Here is a 13,615-nt window from a genome sequence, read left to right on the forward strand (position 1 = left end):
GTGAGACAGAGTCCCTCTTTCACCTGTCCAACACCTACCTGAAATAATACAGAGTCATAAAACTAATATATCAGAGTGCCTTTGACTCACAATGTTTAAAGTCAATTTAGGTATCATTTGTGAAGTGAGGAATAATTTGCTATGTCTAGAAAATAAGTTTGGGCCAATTATGAGATAACAAGGTATTTGTACATAACCATTTAGGGATTGAGGAGCCATTGATGTTTCTAAGTAACAAAGTGATATGAGTAGACTTGGTTACAGAAAGGTTGCTCTGGCAATAGTGTGTAATGAGTAATTTTCCAGGGCAAATCTTAGAGGCAGAAATAGGAATTAGAAAATCACTGCAAGAGTCTGGAGAAAGAAACTGACTGGGGAGGGCTGGGGATATAGGTGTATATGGCAGTGGACAGGTATGCTGGACCAAACAGTGACCAGAAAAAGGAGAGGAGGGGAGTGATTAGGAACATTCTGAGTGACATGTTGGATGTGACTAGTAAGAAAGACAGAAGAATTGAGATCGACTCTGAGGTGATGAGCTTGGCTAAGTGGGGAGAATATGTCACCATTAATGGGGATGGAAAGCACAGGAGAAAATGCAGATTTTCTAAAAAGTGAAGTGCATAACAATGAAATATAGAGGGTGCTATACAGGGATAACAAAGGCATGAATGTTATTAAAAATATTTGTGAAAAACTGCCTTTGCCTGGGCAGTTATGCAAGGACACTGAGGTGCAGTGTCCTCTACTCTAAAGGTCTGCAGTTACCCACACTCAAAATGACCCAAAAGATTGATTTGTCCTCTTTACTATCAACTTGCCCCATTCCCCCACAAACAGTCCTGTATTCCCTACCTTGGTAGGTAGCACCGTCATTTACCTGTCTCTTAAGCCATGAATCTGTTACCTCCCTCTCCCCAGATCCTCATATCTAGTCATCAAGTCTTGCATCATCTTATACATCTCTTGAATTGACCTGGCCTCTTCATTTGCATGGAGTCTGCTTTACTGAAGGTTCTAGTTCACTCCCATCTGCATCATTGTCACAGCACCTTACCAAGTCAATCCCCCGGTACACTTGAACTCACTCCAATGACACAGCCGGAGTGCTCTTTGCAGAATGCAAGTCTGATCCTATTGCTGTGAGACGTAGCAATCTCATATTACTGAGACTCAGCTTATCCACACTAAGACATTTCCCTGCCCCCTGCCTCACAGCCTGCCAAACAAGGTCCCAACTCCATAACATGACCTACAAAGCCTTGGATGTTTTTACTCCTGCTTATCTCTAGACTTTGTCTCCTTCTATATGTGTTACCTTCCGCACATTTTAGCCCATTTAAGAATTGTGGAACTTTATAATCTCTGAATATTTCTTGCTTCTGCTTTGCATGGTGTTTCGTCCACCTGGGTGTCCTTCCCCCGCTGCTCCCCTAGAATCCCCTCCCCTTTCATGCTCTCCCTGACACTTTCATGCATAACTCATCTCACTCTCTTTCCCTCTTCTACTTCTGTATCATGACATGCTTCCCCTGTTCCACTTACAACAGCACTGTGTCATTTTTGATGCAGCTGACTCCGCAGGTCACCCACAATCTCCCTGAGGGCAGGGCTGTCCAGATTCCATTCCACAAGCAGACTGGGCATCTGTTTTGTTTCATGCACTGTCTTTCTGCTCAAGATACAAAGATGAATGGGTTCCTCACTTCAAGTTTCTGAAACCTGTGGACCAAAGAATTGGATAATTCAAACATTGAAAAGGAGCTTATCGCCTAATAGGAGAGTCAAGAAAAATAAAAATGTAGAAAAAAAAAATAAGTTGGCACAGTCAAAAGTGAATTATTACAGGTCAGAATTTTAATGGGTTTGGTTAAAAGCCACTGCAAGACATACAGACCAGGATAGCTACAGTATTATCTTTAAGGCAAACCATATAGATCAAAACAGAACAAAATGAGAGTGAATTTCCAAATATAAAAATGATGACATTTTTCAATTCTTTTGAAGAAGTCACTAGACCAATACATTGCCTCTGACATTTTATTCACACCAACTAAAGTAACTCTCAACTCTGCTTTGCTCCACTCAAAATGGAGAAATGGGGCTTCCCTGGTGGCGCAGTGGTTGAGAGTCCGCCTGCCGAAGCAGGGGACGCGGGTTCGTGCTCCGGTCCGGGAAGATCCCACATGCCGCGGAGCGGCTGGGCCAGTGAGCCATGGCCGCTGGGCATGCGCGTCCGGAGCCTGTGCCCTGCAACGGGAGAGGCCACAACAGTGAGAGGTCCGCGTAACCAAAAAAAAAAAAAAAAAAAAAAAAATAGAGAAATGGTATACAAATAAGTGCATTTTAAAAAATAGTAGAGTAGCTAAGGTATTCATTTTCTGATCAGAACTGGCCTCCGGAATCATCTGACCTGACTTTTGACGGACAGAAAACTTTTCCGCCACTGCAGTCAGCACCTGTAATCTAGCCACACCCATTTCTCCCTGGAGTCAGTGCAGTCAGGTCCAGTCAGAACTTCCCTGCTCCTCTCTTGCTCTCTAATAGCCTTCTTTGTTCTTTTTCTCGCCTTCTAACCAGATTTATTAAACATAACAAAAGTCTCTCTACAAAGCGACCTATACCTTCAAAACATGCTAATACCATACGCTAACACATATATATGGAACCAAAAAAAAAAAAAAAAAAGCTCCTGAAGAACCTAGGGGCAGGACGGAATAAAGACGCAGACCTACTAGAGAATGGACTTGAGGACACAGGGAGGGGGAAGGGTAAGCTGTGACAAAGTGAGAGAGTGGCATGGACATATATACACTACCAAACGTATATACACTACCAAATCGATAGCTAGTGGGAAGCAGCCACGTAGCACAGGGAGATCAGCTCGGTGCTTTGTGACCACCTGGAGGGGTGGGATAGGGATTAAACAAAAAACAAAAAGGCTCAGCAGGTCTAGATCAGCAAAACTATCTTGAAATTATTCAATATTCAAAATTTCAAAAGTGAAAACACTAACCTAGTCGTGGTGGAAAAACTGTGAATCTGGTGGAACTTGCTTCCACCTATTTTGTGGTTTAGTCCTGTTTCACTTTTGAATTACATCGCTATTACATGTGTCTTGGGGAAGAGGAAAACAATAGTCTTTTCAGAATTTAAGTCTTCTTTAGATCTTAATTTAATCCTGTTTTCACTGTGTGAATGAAGGCGTCTCCTTACCTTCCAGCCGTGGGTCTCACCTTCCATTAACCTTACTTAGGGAAGCCTTCTTGACCCTCCTGCTCTACCTCATTCCCGTTAAAATGCCACTTGCTCCTCTATTCCTCCCTTCCGTGGCCTCGGTCTGGGCTGCCATCATCCTTGACCTAGACTACTGTAGCAGCTGCGTCACTGGTCTCACTACTCTTACTTCTAATCCTTTCAATCCATTCTCCACACAGCAGCAGACTATTAGAATAGGTCAGATCACTCTCTGCTTAAAATCCTTCAGGGGCTTCCCACTTCATTAGAATAAAATCCCCACTTCTCTCGCTGTCCCACGAAAGCCCTGTGATCTGGCTCCTGCCACCCACCCACCCCCAGCCCCCGACAGCTCTGGTCACTGGATTTCCATTAAGGTTTCTTCTCCATCCGGTCGTGATCATTCACCCTCAAGACTTTGCACTTCCTGTTTCCTCTGACTGGAAATTTTCTACCTCTTCCTAAAATGACAACTTCTTTCATCTTCAGATCTCAGCTGAAATATCACCTTCTCTATGGAAATCTTATCAGCTCACAGCCTCTAAAGATGGTCTCACTTTTGTCCCTTTCTTTGTTCGTTTGTTTTCCCGTAACGTTTATCACAAGTTATTGTTACGTCTTTGTTTATTTGTAATTAATTAACTTATTGGTCTTTGGGGCTGAAAGTGAGCTCCATTAAAAAAAAGAGGTGTCTCTGACTCATTCACATTGGTATTTCCGTTGTCTAGCACATTAACTGGCTCATAATAAGCCACTCAATACATATTTATTGAATGAGTAATCCTTTATTACACACTTTATGTATATTTATATAAAATTTTACAATTTTAATTATGTTTGTATGTGTTCTTTTATTGACTTAATGTCTTCTTCTACTTTACTAAAGTTCTACAAGAGCAAAGATCAAGTCTACTTTGTTCACTGATGTGTTACTGGGACCTTGTAAGTAATAAGGCCCTTGCCGTTATTTATTTCGTAAGTAAACGCATTAAATAATTATCAATCAATGGAAGACACTTAAAAAGGTAATACTAAAGAGTCCAGATAGGCCACTGAGTTATAAAACAAAGCAGATGAACTCTGCTTTCAAAATCCTAAACTGGGGAAAGGCAGGTTTCAGCAGGTAATGACTTCCTATAATCCCTTTAATTGCTTAATTCTATCTATAAAAATTAAGATCTAATAACCAGCCTGTTGGATAGAGAATTAATTTTCTTTTTTTTTTTTAAATCAAGGATCCAGTCTTGTATGTTAGCATCTACTTGAAACGAACTTGGTTTATGGGGATAGAATGTACTTAAAAACATCTATGATGTTTAACAACCTAGTCCTTATTTTTTGGATATTGGCCTCAATATAATCTTGATGGAAAGTTCTGTTCAAGAGGTTTCCAGAATTGATATTAGAGCATAATGTTGGCCTACACTTCTGATCTGTGGGAAAGCTTTTGTGCCATAATGTCAAATGGCTACTGTGGTAAATGACAAAAATGACCACGAGACCCTGTACCTCCTTCCACCAAGCAGTGGAGTCCATTTCCTAACTGTTGAATCTGTGCTGGCCCTGGAACTTATTTTGCTCAATAGAATACGGCAAGAGTGATAGTGTGCCAGTTCTAAGTGTCCATTTCAAAAGACCTTATAGCTTCATTCTTACTCTCTGAGAAACTTGCAAATGCCATGTGAACAAACTTGGCTAGCCTGCTGGAGGGTGAGAACACAGTGAGAGAGACCCCAGTTCTTTCAGACACCTCAGCGGAAGCCATCATAATCAGCTGGCCTGGCCAGTCCACCAGCTGCCTGCAGAGGCATGAGAAAGCCCAGCTGTATTAGTCTGCTAAGGCTTGTACACACACACACACACACACACACACACACACACACACACACACTGGAATATAACTCAGCCATAAAGAAAGAATGAAATCTTGCCATTTGCAACAACAGAAATGGACCTGGAGGGTTTATGTTAAGTAAGTCAGACAGAGAAACACAAATACTGTGTAATTTCACTTATATGTGGAATCTAAAAAAATGAAACAAACAAAACAGAAACAGATTCATAGATGCAGAGAACAAATTAGTAGTTGCCAGAGGGGACAGAGGTAGGGGGGTTAGGTAAAAATAGGTGAAGGGGATTGAGAGGTACAAATTCCCATTTATAAAATAAATGAATCATGGGGATATAATATGCAGCAAAAGGAAAATAGTCAATAATATTGTAATAACTCTGTATGGGATTAGACCTGACTTATCATGGTGATCACTTTGTAATGTATTTAAGTGTCAAATCACTACCATAATATTGTACATCAACTCTGCTTCAATTTTTTTTTTTTAATGCAAAGTACCACAGACTGGGTAGCTTAAACAACAGAAATTTATTTTCTCAAAGTCCTGGAGGCTAAAGGTCTGAGGTCAAAGTTAGCAGCGTTGGTTCCTTTCGAGGGCTCTGAGGGAAGAATCTGTCCCAGGCCTCTCCCCCTGGCTTGTAGACAGCTGTCTTCATGTTGACATAGTGTTCTCCCTGTATCTTCACATCATCTTCCCTCTGTATGCATCCCTGTCCAAATTTTCTCTTCTTACAAGGACACCAGTCATATGCAAATATGCATTTGAGTGGCCACATGGGGGGAATCATGCAATTCAGCTTGTAACACTAGCCAAGATTGGTAAAGCAAGGAGAACTGCCCATCTCAGCCTAGCCCAAACGGCTAACATACAAAATAGAGAGCCAAATAAATAGCTGTTATTTTAAGTTACTAAATCTTAGAGTAGTTTGTTACCCAGCACAGGTTAACTGACACAGCCATATTTAATTGAATTTCAGTGCATTTACTACTTGGTTTTAAGACTGTAGACTATAGCAGTCTGTTTGAGCTGCTATAACAAAAGATGGGTGGCGTAAACAACAAACATTTATTTCTCATATTTCTGGAGGCTAGGAAGTCCAAGATCAAGGCACTGGCAGGTTTGGTGTCTGACAAGAGCTGTCTTCCTGGTTCATAAGATGGCCATCTTCTCCCTGTGTCTTCACATGGAAAAGGATGAGGGAGCTCTCTAGGGTCTCTTTTATAAGAGAAGTAATCCTATTCCTGAGAGCTCCACTCTCTGACCTAATCACCTTCCAAAGGTCCCTCCTCCTGATACCATCACTTGGGGATTAGGTTTCAACATGTGGATTTGGAGGGAAAACAAACATTCAGTCTTTGGCAGTCGACTTTCCAGCTATCGCTAAGTGAGTTACAACAGCTGTGCTGGTTACATGGAAAACTTACCGTGATAAACATTCACTGAAAACATACTTAATCCCTCTAGTACTCCAAGGATGAGCTAGTTGTAATTTACCACAACTAGTTAATTTTTTCTTTCAGGTTATCCTTTGTGAGCTCCAACAGCAGTGATCACTTCAAACTCAGATTTAGTACTTTCCTATCGATATCTCTGCCAAAAGTATGTTCTTCAAGGTATGTTCTTAACCAAGTTTAACAAGGCCTATTTTCTAAAAAAATCAAATCATCACACCTCATAATACCCTCACATAGATAGAAAGCATGTTTTTTTATTTTTATGTGTAATGTTCATCTCTAAATACCAATATTTTCACCAAACTTAGTCTTGAGAAGTTAAATTTCATGCATGTAAGAAATGTTTCCCCAACTGAGTAAATATTAAAATGAACAATTCTACTTTTTGACAGACAGTGTTAAATGTGTTTGGTCATCAAATTTGACTTAGTATTACACAGGGTATCCTAATGTTTCAGGCAAGATCTCAGAGCTCGTATGAATCTCCCAACCAACTGTTGCTTTGAAGGGCAGTTTCTTCACCTAGCAGGAAGTTTTTCTAGTTTATTCACCTTTACTTAGAGTTCCATATTTTCCTCTTTTAATATTTCCTACATATTTAAGCACAGCTAAAAATGTGACCAAAAAATGTTCTAAAAGTTTTACTTGGTTACGAAGCTTTTCTATTCTCATGCTGGGAAACTGATAATTTGTGATTCTAATTTTAACTGGATTAATCTCACTCAAAAACCCTTCCATGCCTATTGCACATGTTATTGTCCAACTTCATGAAGAATTTAGCAACTACTCTATGTGGAAAATGCTGAGAATTGAGATGTTTTTGCTGTTGAAGGAACATTACTCATGCTCTAAAATGCAGTTTAAACCTAAGTCAATGTTATATGCAAGTTAATTTTTATTTTGAAAATACTTTTGTAAAAGTTTAGTTTCTTTAGGATTCTTGAACAAAAATCATAGACACTCCTACTCTCAAAAGTACCACTATGTTCCCACCACCACAGTTTCTCGCTCTATTGAGGGCTAGTTACTGTTCAGCTTCAAAGCGTCAACATTTTCCCCTTGTGGCTATCTGGGGACATGGCTAGGTTTTGCCATTCCTTGAGGGTTACACTGCTTTCCTTTATGCATTGGCTTTAACTGGGTATCTGCCCTTTCCTATGTTCCAGGAAGTCTGCTACTTTCTACCTGGCTCTAATTCAGTTTGTTAATATACAGCATTTATCTGGCTTATGGACATAGAGTAAATCCTGGATAATTTCATCTACGCTTGCCAATTGACTATACCAGATAAGAGCCTTACCATCAACATTAGGCTGCCCAGAAATTCTTTTGTGCTTTGACCTTTCATTTTAATAGTCTGTAGCTGGACAATGTTGGTTTGGCATATAATCATCATTTCTTTGGCTGGGGCCCTCTTTCTGTCTTTCATCTCTGGTAGTGTAATAACCTCTCTACCATCTTTTTTCTTTTTTAAATTTTCTTTTTATCTTTGCATATTGGAGGACATGAGAGTTCTCCAATTTTGCTTTGCTTTCTTCCTTACTCTGGAAATGCTCTAGCTCCTTCAAGGGTCTCTTTCTCATCTAATTTCCTTGATTTTGCCAGAATCAACAAGGAAGCATTTCTTGGTGTCATCCTTCCTGAGCAGAAAGTCTATGTGCCAGACCATATTAGACAATTTTTTTCTCCAGAACTATCTAAGTTGAAGTGACATTGGTGTCTGTGTTCTTGCAAAAATCGCCATTGGAATCCCCCTCTTCAAGACTTCCAGCAGCTTCCCCTGTTCAGAAAATACTTCTTTCCCACTCAACAAATTCTCCAGAGATCTGGAAAGAATGTTTCTCTGTCCAGGAATATCAGTTCGTCTAAAAACAGACAAACAAATAAAATGTGTGTCCGGTAACAGCAGCCAGAACTGTACCTTTACCTTCCCCTGATTTACCATTTGAAATAAATGATTCTGATAGTTTTAATGATAAATGTAACTCATGTCAGCTAAACTAATCAGTCATTGTGAGGGTCAGAATAATCTTAAGGCAGGTTTTGTCCTGGGGTCACCCTTTGGCGCATCAGATACCACCTGGGACTGCCTGTATCGCTAGATACACGAAGATCACTAAATATTTGAAAATGGCTAGGAAACCTTTTTAGGCATCAGATATCCTCAGAAATTCAGATAAATTGGTGGGCTTTGGTTTGTTTCTTTTTGCGGTACGCGGACCTCTCACTACTGTGGCCTCTCCTGTTGCGGAGCACAGGCTCTGGACGCGCAGGCTCAGCAGCCATGGCTCACGGGCCAGCCACTCCGCGGCATGTGGGATCTTCCTGGACCGGGGTACGAACCTGTGTCCCCTGCATCGGCAGGCGGACTCTCAATCACTGCGCCACCAGGGAAGCCCTGGGTTTTTTTTTAAGAAAATAGAAGGTAAAAATGCTTAGATAACTGTAATGCATACCAAAAGAAGCAAAAGTGGAAGGAATCAATATTTATTACGCATTTACCCTAGGTAAAATGACACGTTGCAAAATGATCTCTGTATTCCTCATAATAAACCTTTAAGTAAATTTTACATCTCTATTTTATAAATGAGAAAACTAAGACTTGAGATCTCTAAGACTAGAGATGTTAAGCTACCTGCCTAAGGTCACAGTGCACCCTGGCTAGTATGCTGATATGCTGAAGCCAGGACTGTAACCCCCTTCCAAAGGCCATGCTTATTCTGCTGTACTTGTCTGGATTCCTGAGAAGCAGAAGCAAAAAAGAAAAAGCAAGGAGATAGGATTGATTTATTTTGATCATATTTCATACATGATTTATTTTCCATGTATGCTAGAACTTAGGAAAATGATAAGTATGTTGTGTAAGATAGCATCTCATGATTGAACATGGAGACCCTGAATGTATATGTTTTCTGCAGAGTAAATGATGACTGAAAAGAATGACAACAAAATTGAAGTTATATTGCTTCGGATCAAGTAATGTGAATCAAGTACTCTATGTCCATGCTTTTACTTCCACAGACCATCAGAGGCACAGTGTAGTGGTTAAGAACTCGGGCCTCTGGAGCCAGACTGCACGTTCAAGGACCTCTTCTTCCTCTCACCAGCTGTGCAGCTCTGGGCAAGTTACTTAGCCTCTGTTTGTTGCCGTTTCCTCCTTTGTAAAATGGGGATGGCCTTAAAGAACAGCTTACGTTGTTGGGTTAAAAGGATTAAATGAGCAATACATAAACATTATTTAGAGCTGTGTCTGGCTTACAGTAAGTACTTGAAGCATGCTGCCTCATTATCTTCTGCTCTGAATCTCAAAAATCCTGTGAACATCTATCTGTTACGAACATGAGCCATAAGGACCTATGGTAGTATCATTAGATGGTTTCTGGAGTTCTTAAAATAGTTCACAGAGTTCTTGGGAACACAATCTGTATCATAAGTAGCTGGTAGAGAGGCCTAGACAGCAGGCCATCAAGACCAGTGGTTGAATCCTGATTCTACCACCTATTAGAAATACAACCAGGGTATCCCAGCTAAGCATTTTTCCATGTCTGTAAAATGGGAGAATAGTACCTCAGGGGATTATAGAGGAGATTAATAAAATCATGTTTTGAACAGTATCTAGAGGCTCTCAAGGAATTATTCGTGTGTGTGTGTGTGTGTATTATATATATATATATCATATAATATCATATCAGTTCAGTGCTCTCAAGGCCAGAATATGAATTTCTTTGCTTGGTGTCTTTTGAACTTACCTACCTAAACCTTATAATGATAATGTCTTAAATTCGTGTGGTGTGTTTCAGCTTACTCAGTGCTTTACATCCATCATCTCATTTAATCCAGAAAATCACTTTGTGAGACAGGTATCATTATTCTTAGAATGTAGACTCAGGATCACAAAGTTGCTAAGTAATTGAGCTGGAACTTGAACCCAGATCTTCTGAGTAAAGGCGTCTAATGGCAGTTTTTCATGTTTCTCTACTTTCTTCTGAATGTTCTCAGGAAAAAATTTTTAAGAATATGTAGACCAGGAGTTATACATGTCTCCACCATACATGTTACATTGGCCAAAGTGAAACAAAGAAAGAAAGTCTTTCCTAAAAGCAATTAGATCATTTCAGAGTAGAGAAAAGGAGAAAGAAACACAATGATATGCTTCATCTTTTGCAAATATCTTTCCTTTGCAGTTCTCAAGTCAGTAAGAATCATGTGACAAATTAGTTTACAGAGTTCCCATTGAAATTTGTGAACCTAGAAAAGGTAGGCAGGAAAATAAACTGGACAGACAATCAAACTTTTTATATTTTATGTTTTCACTTATTTTTTAAAATATATTCTGTTTTCATACACACACAAATATGAACATTGAGAAACCATTTTAAAACCCAGTAGAAGTATTATTAAATTACAAAAAAGACATAGTTGATAGGGATGTGTAGATAATTACTATGATTTTTTCCCCATAATCCACTGTCAATAACTTATTCCAGTGGTATAAGCTGACATTTACTTTCTTACCTTTTTTAAACTCCTGGGTTTCGGCTAAAGTTCAGTTTCCAGGAAATCCCTCCCCATTTGGGGTGACTGTGTACCACAGCCTCAAATTCCTCCCGAGGCCCTTGCCCATGTACACAGTCATACAACTCACCGTCTGTTCAGGCTGGTTTGGTCGACAGCGCCCATGTGACAAAATTATATCCCTTGGGAAGGAACTGGAATGAAAGAGAACAGATATTACCCACTCAAGGACAGGTTTAGTAGGAAACCATGGACTCTAGCTGGACATGATCACAAGCTTTGCCAGCAGGCTCTGATTTTTGAATTTTGGTCCCTTGTATCTGTCATGCTTCTTTTTAAAGAGTGCTGAGATGTAGAAAATATAAAACCAAGTCTTTTTTATCCAGGAAGCCAGCCCTGCTGATTTTCACACTGAGAAGTTTAAACAGAGAGGTAGAAGATCAGGATATTACAATAACCACTTTCTCCTTGATGGAGAAAAAATAACGGGGGTGTTACAAGTCGAATATAAATATCGACACCTTGACAAGCCAAAAAGGACTAAAGAAATAAGATTGTGAATCAAGCTGTACTGTGATTCAATTTTGGTTAATGAAACTAACGGATTGACTAAATTTTTTTTGGCCCAAGTGATGCATTTAAATGCCTGGTTATTTGCTATTTCATTCAATATCACACATTCCTTCTCCCACACTGAAGAGAACACTGTCACTTAGAAAATCAGGGCTTTCTGTTGTTCCCTGTGACTGTTCTGTGAGCTTGTTTATCAGCTACACAGATGTGCTACAAGGTCTTTAGTTGGCTTGGGACCACAAGTGAGTGTGTGGTGCAAAAAAGACCTCACCATGCAATTTAACAGATTCCAAAAAAAGGAACAAAAATCCTGAGAGAAGGCATTCATAACAGTAAAAATTACGGTTGGTGAAACTTGGCTGAATTGGCTGAGGAATTCTTCATCCTTCTAAAAAGATTTGCCTCATGTATTGGGGTTAAGTTCAGTCCTGAAACGACCTATTTGAAATGCTGTTCTTGCATGTGGCTGAGGACATACTACCCCAAATTAACCACACACAAATGCCATTTTTAGTCTTTCAACATTTGATTAAAACAAGGGTTCACATCCTTTGAAGCACAATTCTTTATGGTTGCAGTATAGTCAGTAAGCATTGACATACTTATTATGTTCTGATTAAGTGAATATTCTGGTAAGATAAAATGCTACCCATAATCAATTTTTATTTCAATGTTTATTTTTTGAGAATCATGCTAATGTGTTAGACTAGTGTTCTCTGCTTTGAAACTCAGTATACGGAATATAATTGAATTATTTCTTTAAAAACGGTAACCTAAAAACAGAGTAAGATATTAAATATCTTAAAAAGTAGCCTTTTGAATTTGTAATCACTATGAATGTAGGGCCTTGGAAATAGAACATAAGAAAGGAAATACCTGAATAAGGAATCTGGCCTCCAGAACAATGCTTCTGATAGCTTTAAGTATCTTGGCATGCTTTTAGTTTCCCATTATGATTATTAATATATATTTTTTAAATGATGTTGAAGAAGATGATGACTGGTACCAAGCTAAGGCTATATTCTAAAAGAGCTAGTTGTAAAAATTCCATGATTAATGAGCACAGCAGTATGATTCATAATAACTGGAATATGGGAGCAAACCAAATATCTACTGACAGATAATTGGATAAACAAAATGCGATATATACATACAATGGAATATTACTCACCTTATTCATACAATGGAATATTATCTAGCCTTAAAAAGGAAGGAAATTCTGTCACATGCTGCAATATGGATGAACCATGGGGACATTATCTAAGTGAAATAAGCCAGTCACAAAAAGACAAATACTGTGTGATTCTACTTACATGAGATAACGAGAGTACGTAGTCAATTTTATAGAAAGAGAAAGAATGATGATTGCCAAGAGTAGGGGCAGGGGGTGATGGGGAATTGCTGTTTGATTGGTACAGAGTTTCAGTTTTTTTGTTTTTCCCACATAAAAACACTTTATTACCATATTAAGTAACAAGTTTTTTTTTTTATCCCAACCCCCCCTCCCACTTCCCCCCTTGGTGTCCATACGTTTGTTCTCTGCATCTCTGTCTCTAGTTCTGCCTTGAAAACCAATTCATCTGTACCATTTTTCTAGATTCCACATATATGCATTAATATACGATATTTGTTTTTCTCTGTCTGACTTACTTCACTCTGTATAACAGTCTCTAGGTCCATCCACTTCTCTACAAATGACCCAGTTTCATTCATTTTTATGGCTGAGTAGTATTCTGTTGTATATATGTACCACATCTTTATCCATTCATCTGTCTATGGGCATTTAGGTTGCTTCCATGACCTGGCTATTGTAAATAGTGCTGCAATGAACATTGGCGGGGGGCACGGTGCATGTGTCTTTTTGAATTATGATTTTCTCTGGGTATAGGCCCAGTAGTGGGATTGCTGGGTCATACGGTAGTTCTATTTTTAGTTTTTTAAGGAACCTCCATACTGGTCTCCATAGTGGCTGTATCAATTTAC

Source organism: Tursiops truncatus, chromosome 5 (assembly GCF_011762595.2).
Source record: "Tursiops truncatus isolate mTurTru1 chromosome 5, mTurTru1.mat.Y, whole genome shotgun sequence".
Lineage (NCBI taxonomy): Eukaryota > Metazoa > Chordata > Mammalia > Artiodactyla > Delphinidae > Tursiops > Tursiops truncatus.